General features: G+C 49.5%; 1 long non-coding RNA gene across 2 annotated transcripts; it reads left to right on the top strand.

Annotated features, from left to right (window-relative positions):
• Positions 1-1,342: 1,342 nt before the first annotated feature.
• Positions 1,343-25,787, top strand: LOC128115041 (uncharacterized). Of its 2 annotated transcripts, none has more exons than XR_008219962.1 (3): positions 1,343-1,740; positions 8,940-9,043; positions 25,350-25,787. It is a non-coding gene; the product is annotated as an uncharacterized LOC128115041 (long non-coding RNA). The 2 variants fall into 2 exon arrangements; XR_008219961.1 differs by lacking the exon at positions 25,350-25,787 and adding an exon at positions 14,397-14,764 and having other exon boundaries at positions 1,349-1,740.

Below are 25,787 nucleotides of genomic sequence, written 5' to 3'. Positions count from 1 at the left end.
GATGAGAGATGATATATATAAATGGTATAGATTACATAGATATCAGTGCTATAAATGATACAGCTATCAATGATGTAGGTAGGTATCAGTGCCGTGGATGGTATAGATAACGATTATACAGACAATATAGATTTAGATCTACCATGGGAATTGGTTCACATGATCATGGAGGCCAAAATAGCCTATGATCTGCCTTGGTGTCCTACTGTAGTCTGAAGGCTAAAGATGCAAAGGATGCCATGGTGTTGGTCCTGTCTGAGTCCTGAGCCCTAGAATGAGGAGCCCTGATGTCTGAGTGCAGAAGAAGATGGGATTCAGCTGTAGCCAAGAGCAAATTCTCCCTCCTCCATGACCATCCCATTTATTCAAGGCCTCTGTGGACCAATTCAGGTTTGCTCACATTGCTGAGGAGGGGGTTCTTTTTTTTAAGATTTATTTTTATGTGTGTGTGTGTGGGGGGGGTGATGCCTGTGGAGGCCAGAAGGCATCTGATCCCTTGCAGCTGGAGTCACAGGCAGTTGTGAGCTGCTTTGTAGGGGTGCTGGGAACCGAACTCTAGTCCTCTGCAAGAACAGCAGGTGCTCTTCCCCACTGAGCTCCTTAGCACCAGAGGGGCTCTTCTTTACCAGCTTTACCCATGCAGGTGACATGCTCGCCCACACACACCCAAGATGCTTTACCTGTTGTCTGGGCTCCCTTAGCCCAGTCAAGCTGGTTCATAAACCCTACCATCACCCTGATGTCCTCATACCTCTGAGGTGGTCTTTATAAACATGAAATGGGGGGTTATGTTTGGAGAGTCCCTTCCTCATAGCCTGGACCCTGGCAACCCATGATTCGTTGAAGGAGGGGTCAGTGAGACCACCCTTACAGATTCCAGCTGAGATAAGAAGAGAATGTGGGATCCCTCTCAGGCCTGTAAGGGTGATCTCACGGACCCCTGTCTGTGACAGACCTGTGGCCTGGGGAACTACGAGGCTAAGACTGGGCTTTTGCCTTGGGGCAAGGAGGCTCTCATTTGGAGCTGGCCTACAGAGAGAGCCAGCTGGACAAGCAATTCAGATCCTGGAGTAAAATGAGCAATCCGTGGATGAGAAAATGTCCAGTGTCCTTAGCACCAGTCACAGCCTATGTACCTCCAGCACCAGGTTCCAGAGGTCCTGTGCCTCTCTTACCTAGATATCTCTGCCTCCCTCCTTCCCTCCCTCCCTCCCTCCCTCCCTCCCTCCCTCCCTCCCTCCATCCCTCTCTCCCACCCTCCACCCCCCATCCTTTCTCTCCCTGCCCCTCTCCCACCCCTCTTTTCATATTAGAGCAAAGGCTTAGCACTGGAGAGCAGTAATTAGAGATCTTTTGTTCCACACAGTCCCCGCAGCCAGGCTCCTGGGGTTGTAGGGTTCCTTTATACAGCTAGGCACACGGGTTTGGCCTTTTTCATTTATTTGCACATTCCCCATCAGCAGGGAGGGGTGGGGTGAAGTACAGTGAGAGAGAGGAGGGAGACAGGCTGACAGAGGGTAAGGGAGACAGACAACCAGAGGAGTCACTGAAGGGAAGATCAGAGTACTTGGATAGAAAGAGGCAGGCTGACTCCAGAGGAGAGACAGGCAACACAAAAACACGGAACAATGAAGGCCTCAGAGGGAGCTGCAGCCTGGAGGAGCAGCCAGGAGACTCGGAGTCTGAGATCCTGAAGGATGAACAGGAGATAACGGGAAGAGAGCAGACAGATGCCGAAAGGTAGGCTGGGAGAAAGAATGGGAGGGGCAGCCAGGGGATCTCCAGCTCCGGGAGTCCTAAGGTACCTGCAACCACCAGCCCAGAATATTAATTACAGGCTGTTTTTTAACAATCCGTAGAAGCTCAATGCTGGGCTCCCCAGAAAGGGAAGCTACGCAAGCCAGTGGGAGGCACTTAGCAGCTGCCTAGCCTGGGGGAGGGAGCTTCGAAAGGTTCCACTGCGATCACAGGGAGAGACAGGAGTCAGACGGAGGGGGTGTGGGGGGGGAGGGGTCGGAGTCCAGCTCAGACCTCTGGAGCCACGGGAGAGCTGGCTAGCTGGGCTGGAGAGAACCAAGCAGCCCCGAGAAAGAAAGGACGATGCATAGAGCCGGGAGAAGCTTCCGGAGACTGGACACGCCTAGGCCTCGCCCACTCTAGCTTGGGGGTTATTGTATTTTACTTTTATTACCTTATTTTGAAACAAGGTTTTGCTTTGTCACTCAGGCAGACCTCAAACGTGTAATCCTCATGCCTCCACTTCTCTAAGGCTGGGCTTACAGGCATGTGTTACCATATCTGATGCTTTAAAAAAGTTCTCACAACGGGCAGGAGGTGCATGCCACAGGGTCACATGTGGAGGTCAGAGGACAACGCTGTGGAGTTGGCTCACTCCTTCGCATCTACCTGAGCTCCACAGATGGGACTCAGGTCTCCAGGCCTGCTGGGCAAGCACAGTCACTGACCCATTCTCACCTGCCTCCAACAGCAACTCTCGCAGATGACCATCCTCTCTGGGTAGCTTCCTTTCTGGATTCCGCACCCTTCCCCTGTTCTATGCAACACATTCTTCCAGGCTTATCAGCCTGTGGTCTCAATGGCTCGGCTCCCATCCTTCCACAGCCCAAGCTTCCCAGCCTGCAATATGTATTTCCCAAGAGTCTTGTGGAATGGGAATGTAGGTTCCTCTGGGGAGTGAGACCTGCCCTGATGTTTAAGCTCCCCTTCATCCTGCGCTCTTCGTCCCCAGGTCCTCATCCAGAACGGATTTCCAGATGCAGCATTTACGTCAGTTGGGGGCAACCAGATGTTGGGGTTGTGTGCCAGGGGCACTGGCTGCCACTCTTTGTCCCTCTATTCCCTAAGAGAGCTAATGGGTAGGCTGTTGTTTCCTTTGCCCCTCCCTGCCCAGAGTGCCCAAGGCGCCCCACATCCACGTCTTCTTCCTCTCCTCTGCCTAGCTAGCCAGTCAGCCTGGCAGCTGCTGCTCAGAAGAATCATCCTAGGAACAGTAGAAGGGCTGAAGGGCGGGGAGGCTCTGAAGTGAGATCTTGAGCACAGATTAAGGGCAGAGAGAGCACGGTGTCTTGATGCCCCCAGAGACACTGGCAAGGTGAGATCCTGGCAGGCATGCGATTTTGCTGACTCCATGCCTAAGGCCTAGCCTCCACTGTAAAAGATGCTTCCCCTGGCTCTCTGCGCATCACGTCTGCCCATGCCAGCCCTGCGTCTTGAGGATGCTCCATCCATGCACTTCACCTAGGATCACCCAGCAGAGTGCACACATGCGGGCATATAGATGTAGGCCAAGCATATAACACATATGTGTGTGTGTGCATGCTGCAAACAGACTTGGCTGACAAGGGAGCACACATGCACTCGCAAGGCCTGGTATAAACACAGTCTCACACACTCCGTACATATAAACCTAATTAGGCATGCGCAAGCTATGCCCAGGCAGCTCTGCCCCAGGCGAGGGAGCTGTGCTGAGCAGACTGCACCATCACTTTGGATTTGACAAATAAATTACATTTCTTTTCATTAAAGAAAAGGCTTTGAAGATTCAAAGCCTTGGACCAGGAGGCAGTGACCACCCTCGGGGATGGGGCAGGGGGTCACTGTCCACTGTCTGTTCCTGTTACTTTGAAACTGTTGTCTTCCTGGGTACCTTGAAGGACATTGAAAGTCATGGCTATGTGAAGCTGGGAGGTCAATGGGCTTTGCAAACCACCATGTGGCCAGGTCACAGACAGCTGACCCAGAGGTCCCCAAGTCAGCTCTGAGCATTCCTCAGGCTCTATGTCTCAAAACCAGGCCTGTCACCTTCGAAGCCACCTCCATGTTCTTTCTTTTAGGGTGTTCCCCAAGAGCCTGGCATGCTTCTTGTTGTTTGTCCATCAAAGGACTGGATCCTATCTTCCTGAGCTTGCCCAGAAACAGGAAGGATGCATTTGTGGGACAGGAAGATGCAGGCAGCATCCCTTGTCCACAGCAGTAAACACTCAGGCCTCCAAACTACCTGTTGGTCTCCAGGGTTATTCCCAGCCATTCCTCTGCTCCAGGATAGCCACCGGTCCCTGTTAAAAAGCCACCCACATTAGCTTTAAGTGCACTTAAATCTTTGGAAATGAACAATTTTCTCTAAATGTCACGGTAATGCATGGAGAGGTCTGGGCTGCCCAGTGAGTCTCAGACAACACTGATGAGGTCCTGGGGGAAGAGGAGTGTGGAGGAGCCTTCCAGATGGCCGTCCCAGCTCTTCTCCAGCCTCCCTGTGACAAACCCACATACAAGCCTCGACTCCCCTTCATCTAATGACTGCTCCATGAACACAACACCATGGACTGTTGGTCTGGAGGACAGCTCCATGATTACCCAAGCTGCCACTTCCCAGGTGAGAAAGTAAAGGCACAGAGAAGGGAAATAACTTGTCTAAAGATGTCCAGCTGGTCAGGGGCAAAGCTCTGCCCCTGGCCTTGTGATCTTCAGAGGTTAACCTCCGTACAGGGGTGCATTTGGTTTGGTTTTGAGTACTCAGCCCCCACGTCCAGGCTGCTACTTCTTCTTAGAATGCCCTCTCCTCCATGCCTTCCCCAACATTTCTCTCTGGCAAACTTCTATTCCTACTCCAAAGCCCAGTTGCAATGTCACCCACTCCCAGATACTCCTCCCAACCCATTATACAGTGAATTGCTCATATCCTGGGTCTCTAAAACTCTTCCCAGCATCCCACTGGGCACTTGGCACATACATGCTTCTTTCCCTGACCATGGTCACCTTCATAGAGGGGGATCTCAGATGAGCCAGCCTAGCACCACAACTGTCTAGACTGGCAACTGTACTAGAGAGTACAATTCCCAGGCAGTGGACACATGGAGGGGAGGATTGTAGCTGAAAGTTTTCCTGTGTTCCACCTGGCCCACGATCAGGACAAATCTCTCTCACCCGCTGGTCCTGCAGCGCTCAAACCCAAATAAACACATACAGGATAATATTATTTTTAAACTATGGCCATGGCAGGCTTCTTGTTATCTAGTTCTTATATCTTAAATTAACCCATTTTTATAAATCTATATTTTGTCATGGGGCTCATGACTTACTGGTACCTTTACATCTTGCTTCTTCTGGTGGTGGCTAGCAGCATCTCCCCTGCTCTGTCTTCTTCCTTCCTCTTTCTCTCTTTAGAATGTCCCACACAACCTTATTCTGCCTTATTCACCATTGGCCGAACAGCTTTATTTATCAACTAATCAGAGCAACATATTTTTACAGCATACAGAAAGACATTTCCCCATCAGAGGATGGTCTAAAAATGTCCACAGAATTTGAAGTCAACTTTCTGGAAGTCTGTCTCAGGCAAGGAATTGTGACCCCGGGGAGACAGCTTTCTCCCCAGACATGTTCATATCTCTAAGGACCCCAAGTATCACTCTACCAAGATGAGACACATCTAGAAAAGGGGACACCCCAAAAAGACATGAAGTGACCTAATAGGGCTCCCATGCCATCTTTTTCTGTGGGTCCAAGGTTTAAAAAATGATCCTGAGGCCTGAGCCTCCAGTCCAGGTCTGTTCCACCCTCCGTTCCTCCCAGTGGGTTGGAAATGATACACACCCCAATAGACACAGCCCTGTCTGTTCCAGAAGCATGAAAGCCCAGACAGAAAACAGGATTGGGTTCCAGGGAGATTGGGATGTCAGTCAGTACAGCGCGTACTTTGCAAGCATGAAGACCTGAGTTCGGATCCTCAGTCCCCATGTCAAAAAACGAACAAATTAACAAACCCTTGTCCACATCCAAGTGTCCTAGGACTTTAACGCTGGAGAGACAAGAAGTTCCTGGGGGCCTCCTGGCCAGTCTTGACCTAGCCAGATCAGCTGACTTCAAGTTCGGTGGAAGACCCTGTCTCAAAAACACAAAGTGGAGAGTGATTGAGGGAGACCTCTGAGGTTGACCTTGGCCTCCATATGCACTTACACACACTCGCTCTTGTGCGCGTGCACACGCTTTCTCTCTCTCTCTCTCTCTCTCTCTCTCTCTCTCTCTCTCTCTCTCTCTCTCTCTCTTTCTCTCTCCCCCCAGAGGGCATGCGGAGCTGGGATTTGAGAGGTCTGTATGATTTGATAGACCATTCTCAAGGGTGGTCACCATCATTTTCAGGGAACTCTCAGCTGGAGGGAAAACGTATCCCTCCAGATGCTCCAGTGTGCATGACTAGGAGACAAGGAACACAAGTGAGCACAGACTAAGAACTACTGAGATTCAAGATAAAGGTCTGTCTGAAAACTAGTGGGCAATGGGAGGCAATCAGGAAGGATGGGGACGCAGAAGGGAGTTACCCCTGGCTACCTGCTCAAGCTGGTGCATGTCCTTCATGTGACTCCTCTCACTAGACGCTTCCTGGCAGCCTCAGCCACGGCTCTGTATGTGTTTCTGTTTGGCAGGAGGAGAAGGGAGGTGGAATGAAAATGGGACAGGACATTCGGAGATGAGCGACTAATTTTCTGTTAATGGCTTGTTGCTTGGCAACCCAGTCCCCCCCCCCCCCCGCCCCTCTCTCTCTCTGCCTGTTGCCCTCCAAATTGGACCATGGAATTTTCAGTGTTAAAGCACCTCCCATGGAAGCTCAATTCTGTGACAGCTGGACCTGTCACTGCCCTGCCCTGCCCATCATTGTCCTCCTCTGTCCTGTGATAGAACAGGGCACTGGCCATGGAGAATGAAAGCCCCATATGAACACGCAGCCTACCAGAGTCTCTCCTGCCTCGCCTGCCACCTAGCTATAAGCAAACGCACACATGCATGCACACACGTGTTCATAGGGCACATGTGCACAAATGCTTACTTCTATAGAACAATAATAAACCACTACTCAATCTGCTAGCCCACGCACGCCAAGGATTTTACTATGCATTTTATGTTAGTATCCTCCATCCTCTTCCCTGCAGCTTTATGCAACACATTAGCATCCTCATTATATAAAGAGGAGCCAGGACAACATGCTCAGGAAGCAGAGCACTCATGTACAGATGTCATGGAGATTGTGCAGGGCAGACTGCCTTAAAATGACCCCACCTTGGTCTACATTCTTCATGCCTGGTACCCACTCCAACTCTCAGAGAAATGCCAACTAGAAATTAGAAGCCTGTGAACAGAAATCTGTTTCTTTCAGGCAATCATCTCCATGACTTCAAGGAGTGTCCCATTCTCTGTCATCTTCCACAAGAGCCAGTGGGCCTGGGACAAATGGAAGTGGTCTGTGTCTTTGTATATGGGACAGAGACTTAGCACCACATGTCCAGTGTCTGATCTAGCAGAGGCATTTTTTTTATTTAGAGGCAAATCTGCCAACTCCACAAAGAGGCAAATGAATACTTCTCAGTCTTCCTTGTAGGGGGCAGGGGCTGAGAAAGAATACAAAAGGGACTCACTGGGCGACCCTGATAAAGAGATCTCAAAGGAAGTCTCTCAAATAATGGGCACTCTACTCTTCCCCAGTTCATTCTACTCTCTGTCTGGACTGTCAGGTTTAGACGCAGGGAGGGAGAGCAGCCATCCCAGGCCATGTGGTAACCTTGAGGGACAGAAAAATGGACAGAGACTAGGACATGGGCAGGACCTATGGACATGAGCAGGACCTATGGACATGAGCAGGACCTATGGACATGAGGAGGACCTATGGACATAGGGAGAACCTATGGACATGAGGAGGATTATGGACATGAGGAGGACCTATGAACATGGGGAGGACCTATGGACATGAGGAGGACCTATGGACATGAGCAGGACCTATGGACATAGGGAGAACCTATGGACATGAGGAGGACCTATGGACATGAGCAGGACCTATGGACATGAGGAGGACCTATGGACATGAGGAGGACCTATGGACATGAGGAGGACCTATGGACATGAGGAGGACCTATGGACATGAGCAGGACCTATGGACATGAGGAGGACCTATGGACATGAGCAGGACCTATGGACATGAGCAGGACCTATGGACATGAGGAGGACCTATGGACATGGGCAGCACCTATAGACATAGGGAGGACCTATGAACATGGGCAGGACCTACAGAGGGAGGGCCAATGGACGTGGAAACCTATGGTCGTGAGAGAACCTATGGTCATGAGAGGACCTAGAGAGCCTCTTGAATGGATTGTCAACATCTTCATGTGAGAGAAAATCAAGTACTAATCTAAATAGGTCACTAGCCTGCTCCATAGTTGGATTTCCTATCATACAAAACAACCAGTACAAACAGGTACAATTGGTCCCTAAATGGAGAAGGTGCTGAGACCCCAGGGAGAAGGGAGAGGTGAGATAGTCCACTCCCTCTTTGCGCCTGAGACCCTCCAGCATCAGGCAGTGCCCCACATCGTGTCTTCCAGCAAAGCTGGCCAAGCTGCTCCACTGTCCTCAGACTTCCCATCCCTGTCCCTTTCCAGTGGGACAGCAGCTCCTCCATCTCCTTCTCCATGAGACTTGAGGCCTCCCTCCTCAGCGTGCAGGTGACAGTGATGAAGCAGGGTCTCAAGCCAGAGGTGAGGGGAAAGGGGTCAGGAAAGGCCGGGAGGATGAGTCAGGCTGAGAAGTGTGATGAAGGAATGGGGATGGGTAATGAGAGGTGTGGGAAGGCCAGAGTGCAGGCTTGCAATAAGATATTTAAGCTAAAATAAATTCTGCCTCTCACCCTGAAAATGAGAGGGCTTCACTGACTGTCTCTTTGACTCTGACATCAGTTGTGGCTTGACAGAATCTAGAATCATGGAAAAGATGAGCCTCTGGACACATGGAGTTCTAGATTGGGTTAACTGAAGTGGAAAAGACACTAAATGTGGGTGGAGCCATCTCATGGGCTGGGGTCCTGGACTACTGAACAAAAAGGAGAAAGTGAGCTAAGCACCAGCGTTCATTTCTCTGCTTCCTGATCGCAGATGTCATGTGACCAGTCATCTCATGTTCCTGCCACTGACGCTCCACCATGATGGACTGTGTCCCCTAAACCAGGAAGTCTAAAGCTAAGCCGCCTCACTGGCTGGTAAGTAGCATCTTGTCGGGTATTCTTATCATAGGAATATGAAAAGTGACTAATGCATCTGTGAAGTCCCTTCCATGCTGACATTCTGTTTCTGTGGCCTCTGGTTTGGGGAGGTGTTATTGGGCACACATGAGTCCTTGTCCTCCACTTTTCTGCACACAAGTGTACTTAGCATCCTGGATGCTCCAGCAGATTCCGGTGTCCCCAGCTTAGTAGGAGCCATACTCTCCCTGACTCCTAGATCACTACTCCATCAGCTACCCATGAACCTTGACCTTCATCCCCTCATCCCTCTCAGACACCCACTTCAGTGTGCCCCCTCAGGGAGGCCTTCCTGCTCACCCTACTGTAGTATAGACCCCAACAATCTCTATCTGCTCCCCCGCCTTGGCCTCTCCCTGATGAGCGTGAGCTTGCTGGCTGGAAGATATTCTTGCTCTCTCCTGAAGACAGAGACTTCGCCTGCAGGGCACATCCTCATGTTATTAAACTTGGAGTCACAACCCGCGTCCCATGTCAGGGCTGGTCACAATAAGCCAGTTAAAAGAGCAAAGTAAAGTGGAAAGCAAAAAAGGATTTATTCAATGTGGCCACATTGGGAAGGGGGACAAATATCTAACGAACCCTTCAAGTCTGTCTTCAGGGTTCTAAAGTGAGATCAAAGTTTAAGTAAAGGGCAAGGATGTGCACATCTAAGCAGAACTGGTCAAAGTGTGGTCCCGCCCACCATTGGCCCATCATCCTCTGGGCTTCGGTCTCACCCTGTAAAGTGCTCTGACATGTTGTTAGAACTGTGCGAAGTCCCCTTCGGGGAGACAAGCTCACCCTCTGGCTGGCAGCCTTTCCTTCTCTCAGTGAGATTCCTAGGGAAATGACCATTGTTTCAATAGCAGGAAAGTAAGACTGAGACACAGTGCTGCTTTAGAATGCCTTCGTTTCCCAGGCCTCTTAGACTCACACCTAACACAGCAGACATGTTAATTAGTGGCAGCTAAGTGGCTGATAAACTGAGTTAGGACATGCATGTCTCCATCCAAACGTACACACAGTGTACACAGCACACACCGCAGCACATGCCATGCACAGCGAGATGGACATGTGTAGCTGTTTGCGTGTTGTTCTAGAAGCTCTTAGAAATCACACACAGGTGGGGACGGCCAGAGCCTCACTCTCAGCAGATATCAGTCTGTGTAACAAAGCATGCGGGGCATGGCCATGAAATTTAATGTTCAAATCACACAATAAGGTATTTTTATTTGTGCCTTTTATACTCCCTTTCTAGTAAAAGTGACAGTGTTTTCACGGCTGCCTCCTTATTCAGTGTGCAGCTCTCCCTTGCCTTTTACATGAGGCCCCATTAACAATGTCTCCAGACACAGAGAGAGAAGGGAGAGGTAGGAAGAACTCGCTGTTACTTATTTTCTTATTTATTCCTATTTATTTATTTTATGGTGGTGGGGTTTGGGCACATGTGGAGGTCAGAGGAAAACTTTGGGGAGATGGTTCTCACCTCCCACCTTACTGAGGCAGGGTCTCTCTTGTGTCTGCTCTGCAGTATACTCCAGGCTAGCCCACAAGGATTTACCCTTGGCCTTCTGTTCCAGTTTCATTCTGTTGATGTGATAAAACATTCTGACCAAAGAGGCTTAGAGAAGGAAAGCGTTTGCTTCAGCTCACAGTCCATCATTGAGGGAAGTAAGGTCAGGAATTCAAGCACGATCTTGAAGCAGAAACACAGAGGAATGCTGCTCTCTGGCTGACTCATGCTTACCTAGCTTTCTTACAAAATCCAGGCCCACCTGCCTAGGGAATAGAGCTGCCCAGAGTGTCCTGGGCCCTCCGGCATCCATCAACAATTGAGACAAGCTCCGAAGACATCCCAACAGGCCAGTCTGACGTGGGCAATCCCTCACTGTGTCTCCACCCTCAGGTGACTGTGTTGACTTGACAGTTGAAGTTTCCCAAATACCTTATGACACTGCTTGTCCAGTGGCCACAGCCAGGGACTGCTCTCCATTCCCCCCACATAGAGAGGGAGGGACAAGGAAACCTGAGCAAGGACAGGCACAGGAGCAGAAAAGAACAGCAGGATGTGGCCACAGCACACAGGGAAACTCTCCCCCATCGCCTCTTGTTACCTCCGCGTCAGAGACTAACGGTTCATGCTTGCTCAGAAATGAGAATGGGTCAAAGGTGGGAAGTTTCTTGCAGGTACAACTTTTCCCCTTCATGGGTAAATATTGGTATTGTGTCACGGAATGCAGTAAATTATCCATTTTGAATGCTCATTAACAGCTGTTACACTTTATTATTTATTAACAGGCTAATAATTCATTCAATGTTTTTCTAAAAAATTAAATATAGAACCACTAATGGAGTAGATTTAAATAATTAAGTGCAGGATAAGTGGAGTGAGGCCTGGTAGTGTGCTCGGTTCTGTGGCACATTGCCAAGGCGACGGACACACTGGCTGCTTATCGTATGCGAGGGGGCGCAGTAAAGAAACCGCCAGCATGACTGCTCCACGGTCTGGTTAGGGGAAGGGTTTCATCGTAGGTGAAACAGAGAAGACATATCTAGAGGCATCTGGAAGAGTCCAGAGCACAGAGCAAAAAGCAGACTGAACGTGGCCAGCAGACTGGACAAGGCCAGTGCTAGGAAAGCAGGAGGGCGGGAGAGAATGAGAGAGCAAGAGGTGGCACAGTGAGGATCGCTGTATCTTCCAGAATGAGGCACATCTGCACACTGGGGCCTCCCATGAGGAGAGCACAGGGACCGTGGTCACGAGACCACACCCACCTCAGCTTCCCCACCTCTGTGGCGACTGCCGGGAATTAACACGTAAACTTCTCCAAGATGACCTTCGTGAACTCAACTCTGGTCTACCAGGCATACGGAGCCACATAATTTCATGAAGAGTCAGAGCAGGGACTGGGGAGATAGTCGGGGGTTGCGGAGCTTTTGAAGCAGATGTGAGGACTAGAGTTCAGATCTCCAGAAACCCACGCAAATGCTGGGTAGACGGCAGCCCGCCTGTGATTCCAGCCTCAGGAGGTGGACACAGGAGAGCCCTAGAGTAGCTGCCAGGTAACAGCAAAGAGGCATCAACCTTGAGACTTTACATGCATAATGGTTTGTTGTTGTTGTTGTTTGTTTGTTTGTTTGTTTTTTAACTTGATAAAACCCTAGTTTTCACCAAGCAAAAGACTAATAACGCCACCAGGTAGACTCCGAGGCCTATAGCCAAGGTCTGCTGTAATCGCCTACTCAATATTTCCACCAGGGTTTTTGAAAAGTGTCTTGATTTACAACTTTCTACTTTCTGTTACTATGAAACAGTTACCACAGTGGAAGCCTGAACCTATTCCCTGGCCATGGTCACTCCCTCCAGAATAAACTATCTCTTATCTCCTTTGGGGTAACAGTTGTGTTTTAAACATTGACAATGGTAAATTAGGAATTTCCCCCTAAAAGTTCATTTCCAAGACACAGTTTGCCATGCTGCACATACACTCAAAACTAGTTCCAGCCCAACCAGCCCCTTGTCTCCCATACTCAGCTGCGTCATGAACTGTGTTTGAATGAAACGTGACTGCAAATGGGAGGTCATCAAGAGTTGCCAGGGGAGGAGAGAATAATCCCACTGTGTAAAGTGGGGTGCAAGGGATGCAGCTCCACGCAGGTGAGAGTACTAGGTTGCTAGGTGCACGTGCACAGCCCAAGCCAAGGGGAGTTCTAGGTTGCTAAGATATTCCTAAGCTTGCCTTCCTCAGTATTAACATCTACCAAGGCTCAGGAGTGGGGCCCATTCTCTCTCCGTCCACGAACCCCTCCACACAGCCTCGTGTGGGTCAGCCTCTGAGCCCCTAATGTCCCGTCTGTCCCCGTCTCTTGCCATTTACTTTTTGGCAACATTAACAGAGTTAACACTCTCAGGCATCTAATACCATGCCAGGCTCCCACCACAGGCTGGGCAACTACAGACTATAGAGCACTTTTGAAACAGAGGTGGGGGTGAGACAGGAAAGTGGATAGAGGGGATTCCGTGGCTTAACACGGGACAGGTGCCATCAGGGGAGACTGGAAGCCTTTAGCCCACCTGGACTTCATTCAGCCGAGAAAGCATGCTCAGTGAAGCTCACATTACATTAATTTTCGAGAGGCAGGAGCTAAGTAAACAGCATGCAGCAGGTCACGCAGCCTCATCCCCCTCTTCCTCTTGCCCACTCTCTTGGAGCTAGACCCGGTACATCTCCAGGCTCCTCTGCATCTCTCCTTTAGTGAACTGTCCCCTTCCCTGTAACTATCATGTATGATTTGTTGGAAAGAGGCACAAGAATCCAGAAACTCCATGGGTGCCACCCAGACTCCTGACGGAGGCCTCCAGTCCCCAGCCATGTGACCCCGAACTTCCCTGGGCAGCCATAAACTCAAAACCTGTCCATATCATAGGTTTAAGAACCCAGAAGGGAATCAGAAGAGAACCACAGAGGAATTATGTGGACACAGGAAGAAGAGAGCCCTGGCACACCAGAGTCTGGGTGAAGCCCCTTGCCCGTGAGAATGTAATGTTAGATTCCAGCTGCTGCTCAGGCCACAGAGCTGCAGAAGCCCTTCCCCCTTTGCAGACATAGACTGCGTCCTGAGGAGACACTGTGAGCCCCTAGCAGACACTGTGAGCCCTTAGCAGACACTGTGAGCCCTTAGTGGACACTGTGAGCCCCTAGCGGACACTGTGAGCCCTTAGCGGACACTGTGAGCCCCTAGCAGACACTGTGAGCCCTTAGCGGACACTGTGAGCCCCTAGTGGACACTGTGAGCCCTTAGCAGACAGACTTCCCAGAGCCAGGATCCTTCACCAACACAGGAGTAGGTTTATATGGGGGGGGGGGGGCAGCTCATCCTTATCCTCACTCCTCCCCTACCTGGGCTCTCTGTGATGCCTTCCCCATCCTCAGAAAGACATGAGACCCCCACTTCCGCCACATGGGCCCTGACTCTTCTTTTCAGAGGACCCATCATGCTGTCTGTCTCTGGTACCAGGGCCTAAACTTTCCTCCGAGCCCACATATCATTGTCTGTCTGTCTGTCCATGGCATCAATAACTCTTTTAATAAATCCCGTACCCTCTAACAGTGCACCTCAGTGTCTCTCTTGAACCCTCACTGGAGACCTCTCAGCACCAGCTGAGAATCCAGCACAATTAAGGGCATTTGCTTACGGCCTTTCTCCCTTCTCAGCCATAACCAGCAACTTTCTAGGAATCTCACCAGAAGCACCATTTACAGTAAAAGGATATGACTTCATCTCCTGATCTGCATAGGACTAGTGGCTCCTGGTTTTATCTTTCCAGGTGCAAATCCTATCCAAGACAGCTCCAGAGCCGTGTTATAATCTCCATCACTGAAAGGAGCAACATCGGGCAAAGCTCTTGCTGCCAAACCCGAGGACCCGAGTTAGATCCCTGACCCCACATGATGGAAAGAGAGAACTGACTCCTGGGAGTCATCCACTGACTTCCAAGCAGGTGCCTTGACACACAGGCACCCGCTCCAACATGGAAATTTCAGAACCACGAGGTCACCTAACAGCAACTGTTCTTTGAGAAGCCCACACCCATGACCTTGGAGAGTCTCCTTTCTCCCACAGACTCTCTTTCTCTTAACCCTTGTGCTTAAAATCTGTTAAAACTGCCTTTTAATAAACTTCAACTCTGCTTCATATTGACTGGACCCCAACTTCTTTTCTAAGAGAGGCCAAGGATCAGGTTTCAGCTGAATCAAGGTCCCTGACCTTGAGGGAGTGCAGGCTGTTACAGGAGACAGTACAGATCCACTGACAGGGACGAGACACCGTGTTTGAAGTAGATCTGTGTGTCTGAAGACTGCTCAGCAGACAGATTTGGCACTGACTTATTTTGGCTAGCTGATGAAATAGGACAAGCCATCAGCAAACCCTGTAGATGGGCTTTTCTGTCCTGCCTGCCAGCTCCCAAATAGCCACATGGAGACTTATTATTAATTATCAAAGCTAGGCTGATAGCTTAGGCTTGTTACTAACTAGCTCTTACAACTCAAATTAACCCATTTTTATCAATCTACTTTTTGTCTCGTGGCTTTATTAACTTTACTCTGTACTGCCCATGCTGCTTCCTCTGCAGCTGGCTGGCAACTCCTCCTTTATTCTTCCCAGCATCCTGCATGCCTGAAAATCCCGCCTAGCTATTGGCCATTCAGCTTTGTATTAAACCAATAAGAATGACATCTTCACAGTGTCATTATTCCACAACAATACTCCAAAGATCCTTGGGCCCTCACCCCTCTGTGACTTGAATAAAATTGGTATCTCCACAAGAAGATTCACTGGGAAGGTCCAGGAAGCCCAGCTCCTTCCTGGAAGATAGAGACATCACCAGCTCTGCCCATCTCCAGGGCAGTCAACACTGTGCCATGGCCCTGAATTCCTGAATGGGCCCAACGGGCTCCTCCAATCTCTAAGACACAGTGAACTGCATCCAAAAGAGTCTGGATGGTCCCTGTGGTTGCTGTCTTATTCATTTGAAAACTTACCCACCTCTACCACAAACAGAGAGCATTCTGCAGGCAAATCCATGAACCTCCCTGACCTGAAGAGTGGGCTTTGTAATACTCTCTGCTTCTTGTTCTAGGACTGGTCAGGGCCCAGGGGGCACCTGCTGGGTGTGGGGAGTCCCAAAACAGCTTGACCACACAGCTGCCATGACAGACTTAGGGGCCCAGACACAGCTTCCATGGCAGGCTTACTGGCAGGTACCACCTGGTCCCCAGGAAAAGTCATAAACTGGCACCACCCAGGAATGGGTCAATCAGCATTCCAGAGGAAATATTTAATGTTACAACCATTATAAGATAGCACCAGGTGTCCTTTAGCCCAGCACATACCACTTCTCTTTTACCAAGATACCCCTAGACAAATGTCAGTCAATCAGGGTCCAAGGTCCTGAGCCTGGAATTCCTCTCACCTCCAAACTCTACTGTGATAAAATCCCTGCCTGGGCTTGGGGCTCTCCAATGGTACTGTTGTCTCGGACACATGGAGGGTCCAAGCCTGAGCTTGCTGTCTCGGACACATGGAGGGTCCAAGCCTGAGCTTGCTCTTTGCTTTTGCATGCTGATTTGGACTCCTTGGTGGTCTTTGGGGGACCCTGCCATCTGGTCATAACACTGGGCTTCCTAGGCTCCTGTGTCCTAGAACAAGGATTTGAACCAAAGACCCAAGGATGGTGATTCAAAAGAGATCTGTTACTAAGGGAGAGAAAAATTCCAGGTGAGGAAGTAGGCCAGGGAGTGGGGAAAGGCCAGTAGCTCAGTGACAGCCATTTCTAGCAGAGCGACATGTGTATAGCACTCACTTTCACTGCACAGGAACGTGTAGTCATTGGTGGGTGTTGGTTTTAAATGAGCAGGGCTGTTACCGTGCAAGAATGGTCATGAGGCAAGACAAAACCCAGAAGAGAGCATGGAAGAGACACGTGAGAAGGGAGAGAGGGGCGAGGAGGAGAGAACAGAAGAGAGGGAGAAGTCTGTGTCTGGCTTTTTAAGGATTTCCCTGCACATGCGCATGTGGGCTTATGAAGCTATGCCACGCATGCACAAATTGCATGACCATACTGCATGCAGTATGTAATCATGCAGCACATGGATGACGTAAGACATGAGACCCCTTTCTTAACTACTGAACTGCGCATGTGTGGTCATGCAGCTGGAGAGTGGCAGAATCCTAACAGTGGGGAGGCACTCCCAGCATTTTTCTCTGTCATGGATTTATTTCATATGCTAATCTTCCTAAACTCTGTGTGTGTGTGTGTGTGTGTGTGTGTGTGTGTGTGTGTGTGTGTGTGTATGCATGCCATGGTAAGTGTGTGGAGATCAGTATGTTGGCTGGATTTTACATCGACTTGACACAACCTAGAGTCATTTTGGAAGAACAATTCTCAATTGAGAAAATGCCCCCACTAGATTGACCCATGGCCCATTTTCTTGACTAATGTTGATGTGGGAGGACCCAACTCACTATGGGCAGTGCCACCCTGAGTAGGTGGTCCTGGTGTAGAAGAAGGCAGGTTGTGCCAGCCTTAAGCCTTGGTGAGCAATCCAGGAAGCAGCACTCTTCCATGGTCTCTGTATCAGCTCCTGCCTCCAGGCCCCTGCCTTGAATCCCTGCCCTGACTTCCCTGCATGAAGGACTGTAAGCTGAAATAAACCCTTTCCTCCTCAAGCTGCTTTTGGTCATGATGTTTGTCATGGTGAAAAACACAGGACAACCTTGGTGTAGTTTTTCCTCACCGTCCATCTCGTTTGAGTCAGGGTCTCTTACTGTCCATCACTAAGTACATATGCCAGGCTAGTTTCAGGAGATTCTCCTACTTCTGCCTCCTATCTCACCAAGGAGGCACTAGGATGGCAGGCCTATGCAGCCACGTGACATGACATGACATGGAGTCCAAATTCAGCTCTTCACACTTGCACAGCAAACTCTTTACTCATCAGGCCATCTTCCCAGCCCCTCACACACTAATCTGGATGCCTCTCTCTCTGCCCTCCTCTCCCAAGACTCCTAGCAACTAAACGAGTGGGAATAAAAAGCACAGCTAATGGGTCCGGCATCTGACAAGCTCTTCCGCAGTATTTTCATTGCTGCCAATTACTGGGAGTCACTCCTCTCTCACCCCTCTGTTAGATCATGGCCCTGCCCCTTTAAGACATTTGTCGCTCTAAGTTGTCAATGACCCCCTGTCAATGGCATCTCTCTCCAGGACAGAGAGCTTAAAAGCCACTCTGTGCTGTGGCCTCACAACCCCTGACGTATGGCACCTGGCTCCTCCATGCTCTTTGTCACATAGGTCATGCCAGTTTGAACACTTGTGTGTCTCTCTGTGTATGTACTACTTGTGTATAGGTTCCCTCAGAAGCCGGAAAAGACCAACAGATCTCCTGATGCTGGAGTCACAGTTGTGAGTCACCATTGTGGGTGCTAAACACTGAACTGGGGTTTTCTGGGAGATCAACAGGTGCTCTCCACTACAGAGCTATCTCCTGCCTCCTCTCCAAGTTTCAAAGGGGTCCCCCTTTCCTTTTAGGGCTCCACTTATGTTGTCTCTTCACCTCTTAAGTCCCAGTCATGGCTCCTATGGTCTCAAGGGCCCCTCTCCTCATAGAGCTCATCTCTGGAGGATAATTACATATCAGTTCCTCCCTCCAGCTGCAGACCTCTGATTTTTAGCTGGAAGACTTTGTCAAGGAAGGCCTTGACCTTACCCCCCACCCCTACTTCTATGTATCTGCTGAAGGTACAAAAGGGGGGCCAGGAAGTGCCAGCCCTGCAGAGACATTAGGATGTGGCAGCACCCCTGCTAAATGAGCCCCTTGTGGTGTTACAGGGAGCCCACCTGAGAAGACCTCTCAGACACAGTTTACAGCCAATTGAAAGTCTTTATTTCAGCTGGCGGGGACAACATTCAGGTAGTTAGGACTCAAGTGGAGTGCTGAGTGTTTAGAGTAAGAGGCTTTTAAAGGCAAAAACCACATCTTGTTATCTCACTTGGCAGCTGCAAGGGTGGTTTTGTGCAAGCAAGCGGTTTAACAGTAGCTAAGTGGTTAGCTGGAGGGGGAGGTTGCATGAGCAGGCAGTGTAGCTTGAGTTTTCCTGCCTGGCCCACAGTCAGGGCAAATCTCTCTCACCTGCCAGTCCCACAGCCGCTCAGACCCGACCAAGTAAACACAGAGACTTATATTGGTTACAAACTGTATGGCCATGGCAGGCTTCTTGCTAACTGTTCTTACAGCTTAAATTAATCCATTTCCATAAATCTATACCTTGCCACATGGCTTGTGGCTTACCAGCATCTACACATGCTGTTTGTCATCATGGCGGCTGGCAGTGTCTCTCTGATTCAGCCTTCCACTTCCCAGCTTTATTCTCCTCCTTGTCCCGCCTACACTTCCTGCCTAGCCAATGGCCAATCAGTGTTTTATTTATTGACTAATCAGCAACACATTTGACATATAGACCATCCCACAGCAAGGCAGTTTAACAGAATCTAAAATAAGCTAGTTGGGGCATCTTGACCTCCAGTTCCTAGACTAAAGTTGGGTAATTTCCCCCTGGCTTTCCATCAACAAGATCAGATTCTAGTTAAACCTGAAAGGGCCTCAGCAAGAATACAAGATGTCTTGCCCTGTCACAGTGGGACAATCCCAATGATACCCTAGAATAGGAAATTCATGACCTCTCATTCTAGAGTCATCTGATGGGAGAGTAGTCAGGTCTGGGAAGAGAAAAATCTAACCTGGGTAGAAAATTTGCCTCCTCTGTTGTATTCTTTGGCTTCCCAGCTCCAGGGAAATGTAAAAGGCAGATTCAACAAATTCCTCAGCCTCAGGAACTTAGACATCCAATTTACATATAAATGGAGACCAGGAGCTTCAGAGAGAAAAGATTGGGGGAAATTTTAGCTAGAGGATAAAACCTGAGGGGAAATCCAGAAGAGGAGAATTCCCTAAGAAGGAGAACTGAGAGTCACACCCTTGGTGTCCACGTGGCCAAAAGCTGAGTGGCCTCCCACACCTATGTTTCCTGAGATGGACAGTGTGGCAAGGATGGCCATGACTGGGTCCGAGGTGTGAAGCCTGTGTCCTTCCAGCTGCTGTCCTGTTGAGATCCTCCATCAGTGTTCTGGGGTCAGCACTGCCATCACCTGTGGGGGACCGGCCCCCCACTTTTTCCCCAGGGTACTCTTGATCAGAAGAAGTGGGAAATATTTAGATAGACATATAGAGGAGAGAGACAGATAGAAACACAGGAGGGCCTAGGTCAAAACCTACCAGCCCCTTCTGTTTCTGCTAAAGGGCTTTTAAAGAATGCCAAGGGATGGAGCAAACAACCTCCCTCTTCCTAGATCAAAGCATACCCCACAGCACAGCCAAGTGTAGACCCATCCAAACACCTGGTAACCACACACGTGGTCAATTCATTCCCTTATGCAGCCCTGCTGGGTAAAACAAGCTCAGATCTCACTAGGAAACTTCTGTGGACCCCAACAACCACCTCCTCATCTTGACAGAGGAAGAAACTGAGACCTCAAAGTAGCATGCTCAAGCCCTCCATGAACATCCTTGGAAGGACAAGAGCAGCTGTCACTGCCGCCTTGGGCTTGAGGTGGGAGGATGGGACCAGATATGGGCCCATGAGTTGTAGGAAGGTTAACTCTGAGACACAGCTACTGCATTTAGACGCCCATGTCTGCCCTGGTGCAAACCAACTCCAAGAAACAGAAAAGCCAGACACCTATGACACCAGAGAAAAGTCTGTGAGAATGGAGTCCTTCCCCGAACCCAGAGAACCCACTCCTGAGTCTCTCTCTAACCTTCTTCCACTCTGGAGCAGGTGTTAATCCCAATGGCAAGAGGACCACTACCACATTTTGAGCCAAATTTGAAGCAAGTCTGGTTTTTATTGGGATGCACCCAAAAGTTGGCCAGTGACTGCCTCTTAAATCAGGTTAAAGAAAGCAGCCCCAATCCATTTCTTGGGCCTCTTCTAAACAGTAAAATCACAAGTACTTTTACAGAAGAGAGACATGGGGCAATAAGGAAACACAGAAAAAAAACTCAAAAAAACATCATGTGGTTACCCCCATGTGATTAGGGAGGGGACAGGGAGGGTAAGGATAGTCTCAAAAACAAGTCAAGGTCACGGGTCTAGGAAGGTCTCGTTCCAGGACCAGAGAGCAACTGAGTTCTTACAGTAAATAGAAACTTATTTTTAACAATACAGCATAATGGCTCCTGCCGTCAAGGGATGGAGTCAGGCAGATTCCTCCTGGGTACCTGGCTTTCCTTTTCATTCTTAGGAATTTCATGCTTTCACTTTTGCCATTCTGTGCCTTGTTCAGTTCATGGTTTGAATCACAAAGATGCTGGACATAAAATCACAGAACCCCAGAACCAGCCCCCACCCCACCCCACCCCCACCCCACCCCACCCCCTGCAACACACTGGCCTCACTTAGCTGGGGCGGAAGGAGTTCCCCAGGCTGGGCCCACAGGTCTCAGGACCACACCGGAGAAGTCTCTCCCCTGCTGGGGACCCTCCCTGATGGGGACCCTCCCTGATGGGGATCTTCCTCTACTAGGGACCCTCCCCTGCTGGGGACAGTCAGTACAAATCCCTCTCTGGAGGCCTAGGATGGGCAAATTAAAGGAAGGGTGTGGTTTCAGCTCACTGACTTCCAAACACCTTCCCAGCAGCAGAGATGTTTTCTAAGTAGACAAAAGCCTCAAGGGGAAGCCAGACTGCCTTCCCCACAGTCCAGGAACCAGGTAATTCAGAGACTCATTGCTGACATACCCGCTAAGAAGCTGATTAATGAAAAATTGAGCCCAGAGGTATCTGGCTGGATGGGTATGCAGCGGCTTTGTTTTCGTTTTGTCTTTAAGAATGTTAGTACCTTCCCCACCAAGGTTATTCCTGTTATAAAACTCTAGGTCTGATGGAGACTGAGTGGTGATGCCTCCTCTAATCCATCCCTTGAGCCTCTGCCCACACCCCATGCACGCACCTCTCCAAACATCAGAACACATAAAATGCTTCAGAAATTCCTGCCAATCTAATGGTCGATTCTGTTTGAAATTGGCTCTCCCTGCTGTGGTCCAGTGTTCATCAGGGGCCCCAGACACTTGCAAAGACCGAATGTTTGAGCCAGAAAAGATCTTAGAAATTCCTCCGTGGAGCCGGCTGGGCTGATATGCACCAACGATCCCAGCACTCCAGAGGGAGAAGCAGGAAGATCAAATGCTTAAGGTTATCCTCGGCTATGTTTGAGGTTAGCCTGAGCTACATGAGACCCTGTCAAACAGAAAGGAAGAAAAGGGGGAAGGGCAGGAGGCAGGCTGAAGAGACAGCCCAGCAGTTAAGAGCATCTGCTCTTGCAGAGGACCTCAGTTCAGTTCCCAGCCCAGACATCAGGTGGATCACAATTGCCTAAAGCTCCAGTTCCAGAGGATCCAATGCCCTCTTGGCCTCTGCAGGTACCTTCACATGTGGGGTGCATGTGCATATACTGAGGTGCACACACACACACACACACACACACACACACACACACACACACACTCATAATAATAAATAAATAAATCTAGAAAGAAAGCATGAAAAACGTTCGTGCTGCCTCCTGGTTTTGCAGGAGAGGAAGGGAAGGCCTGCTCCAAGCAGGTCGTGGGTTAGAGGAAAAAGCCCAGCCAGGACCCATTGGGCTGGCTCCCACCAGTCAGGCAGGGTGCTGCTCCAGGAACTCTTTGCTACAGGACAGGAAGTTGGGAAGCCTCACTAGTTCAGGGAAGCAGAAGCCCCAGAGTGGATGAGTGGGCCCCACTCTGTACTGTCACAGCATCTGGGGCCTCCGTCAGAGCTCAGCAAGCCGATTTAGGATTAGGACAGTCTCTTGTCCCAGAGGAAGAGAGAGAAAGGAGTTGATCCAGGCTGAGGTCCTGCAGTGTGCTCAGAGGCTTCGCCTCCTTGAGGATTCACAGTTAATCTGAGGTGGTGTGTGCATGTGTGTTTTATAGATAAGTAAATGAGAACTTGAAGGTTTGTTCCCGATCACACATAAATCAATAGCTGAGCTGGGTTTCTGGAACAGGTCACCCGGTGCCCAGTTTACAGCCTGCCCTGCTTCTGGCTCAAGAGATGCAGGAAAGGTAAAATCTAGAGTTCCTTCAGCCAGACCCAGGACCAGAGATTTAACTCACTGAATAAGAGGATTGCTGCTTATACTGACAAAAGAAAGGCTGTACCACGCACGCCACAGACTATGATAGGAAAGAGACTGGCGGTGGAGAAGGAGCCACCCCGAAAGCACACAACAGAAAGACTGCTCTATTTGGAGGCCTGCAGCAGGGAGTGGGCTGGGCATTACCCAGAGCATGGGCAGGACCGGGAGGCCACAGGGTCTGGGGTGGCAGGGGAGCCACTTTTAGTGTGGTTTCCCCAAGTGTGCTGCTCATTGTGTAAACGAGAGTAGTGTAGTCCAAGGAGGTAAGTGTGAGAAGCTGTGCAGGACATTTTCAATTATGCGGTCCCTGCCATGTGAATGAGGACCATGCTAATCAGGGCAGTTCTGACTGGTCAATGAGACTCCAGACTGGAGTCTGGTCTGTGCGAGGCTCACAGGGTGGCAAGAGGTGAGGTTTTTTTCTGTTTGGATGATGTCTGAGACAGGTGTGTAGAAATTCTCTGGTGGGGACTGTCCCCTTTTCAGTCTCTTAATAATGAAATCCCCCTCTACCTCATGATGGTCCATAAATAAGATTGTCAACTGGACAGAATCTAGAATTACCTGGGAGATGGGCCTCTGGGCATGCCTGGGGGACATTATCTCTCTTGCCTTGAGGTGGGAAGACTCACCCATGCTGCGTGGCACCATCTGCCTGCTGAGGTCGTGGACTGTGTGGGTGGAGAAAGGGAGCTAGCCGGCATTCACCCGTGCCACATGGCCAGCTGCTCCAAGCTTCGGCTGCCTCGACTTCCCTGCCGTGACGGAGTGTAGGCTGAACTGTGAACTAAACCCCCTTCTCCTTTCGGTCGTCTTCGTCAGGGTGTCTGTCACAGCAACAGGAAAAGGAAGACATGCCTGAAGTAGCCCGCCTGCAGTTGACGGCTACAGTCCAACCATTAGAAGACTAACCAATCCACTTTTGACAAGAAGCAAAGAGGCTAACAGTTCAGGAAGAAAATACAGATGACCCACGGGCACATGGGGCAAGTGATCGATCAGTTTACCCCCAGGGAAAGCAACTAAAACCATTGTGATTATAGTGACAGAGCACTTCAGTAATTAAAAGGGGACTGGGCAGACTGCTCAGAAGTTAGGAGTACATACTGTTCCTACAGAGGACCTGAGGTTGGTTCCCAACACGCCCATCAGGTAACTCACAACAGCCCGCAACTCCAGCTCCCGGAGACCCAGCAACCTCCCCTGGCCTCTGTGGGCACTGCACTCATATGCACACACACACACACACACACACACACACACACACACACACACACACACACACATAAATTAAAGTAATAAAAATAAACCTTTAAAAACGAAGAAGGCCAACACCACCAAATGTTACTGAGGGCTGAGAGCAACTAGAACCCTCTCCCAGGGATGATGGGAATGAGAACGCTGTAGCCACTTTTGGAAAATAGCCTATGAGATTTTTATAGAACCAAATACGCATCAACCTATGACCCAAAAATTCCCTGAGGTGCTTGCCCAAGAGAAACGAAAATGCATAAGCCTCAAAAGGATTTGTCCAAAACCACTCAGCATTGAGCTTTTCTTAATAACCTCAAACTGGAAACAGTCCAAATTATTTTTTAGTGGCAGAACGGATGACAGATTGTAATACACGGACAACAGGCACCTCCCGACAATGCACAGGAAGAAACCACTGATGTAGTGTGGATGAGAGTCGAAGCTGCTCTGCTCAGCTGAAGCAGCCCTGCTCCAAGACAGATGTGCTGAGCGATTCCACTTGTGTGCCACTCTAGAATGGACACATCCTTGTGGTACCAAACACCAGAACAGTACTTACTGCCTGTAGTTTGTGTGGAATCAACTGAGAGGGAGCAGGAAGATGGTGTGCTTCGATAAGGACATGTGTTCTACCACTGTAGACGTGTGCCAGTGGCATGGAGTGCGTGCTTAGGGCTGGCATGCATCGCCATCCAAACTAACTCTAAATTTAGTATGTAAGAATGGAGTGGATTAATAGACAGATAAGGGTTAGACTGAGGGAAAGATTATGTAATCAAACAAATAGAGCAGGCTATTAATTATGAATCAAAATGGTGAGTGTCCACTGTACAACTTCTATGCTCTTTATAAATATTTGTAAAGTGATTTTGGGTAGAAAGACATGAAAAATACATAGGTCCACTGTGGTTTCACACATGGCTTCCAAGTCTCTCCACTTTCATAAGTCTCTAGGAAGTTCCACCTGTTTCCCCTCGCAGGTGACATTTCTGACATGAGATGAAACAGTGTTTCTCTGGATGCCTTTGCTTTTTCCAATTGGCAGCCACAGTAACCATCAAGTCCATGAAGGCAGGGCCATGTCCATTTCCTGGCACTAAGGCACAGTCACACACAGAACAGATGGCGGAGCTGTCCTTCTCCATTCTCTCAGCCATCGGATGACCAGCTGAGACATAATCTTTATTTCCTCTTCCTTTTCTCCTTTCTCCCCCCATCTTACTATTTTGTTTTTCCCCCACAGTGCCAATTCCGAACAAATACTCAGAACCCGCGTGTTGAATCCAAAATGAAAACAGCTTTAATGAATACGAACAGAAAACACAATGTATATCCCAAGATTATCCACTTTGCTGAATAAAAGCATTTCAATGAGAAAATTGTTGCTGCTCTTTAGATCGTGGACTGTTCCTAGTTGGGCCTTGGAAAAGCAGTGAAGAAGGGAAGAGGTGCTCTCTAAGTTCTCCTGCTCCTTTCCATTCAGAGGGCATCAGCATAATAAGGCTCACCTGCAGCTGGTAACCTTGCTGCTCTTTGTAGACGTGAAAATGTGGCCCAGAGAAGTAAAGAGACTCGCCTACAGTCACACAGCAATTTCACGACAGAGCAAACGTGAGTGGATTAACTCACTTCATGGGATATTTTCTGGCCATCCATTCATTCTCAGCACCCACATGCAGCA

This window comes from Peromyscus californicus, unplaced genomic scaffold (assembly GCF_007827085.1).
Source record: "Peromyscus californicus insignis strain IS unplaced genomic scaffold, ASM782708v3 Scaffold_19__1_contigs__length_69161282, whole genome shotgun sequence".
Lineage (NCBI taxonomy): Eukaryota > Metazoa > Chordata > Mammalia > Rodentia > Cricetidae > Peromyscus > Peromyscus californicus.
This window is presented reverse-complemented; position numbering and strand designations above follow the sequence as displayed.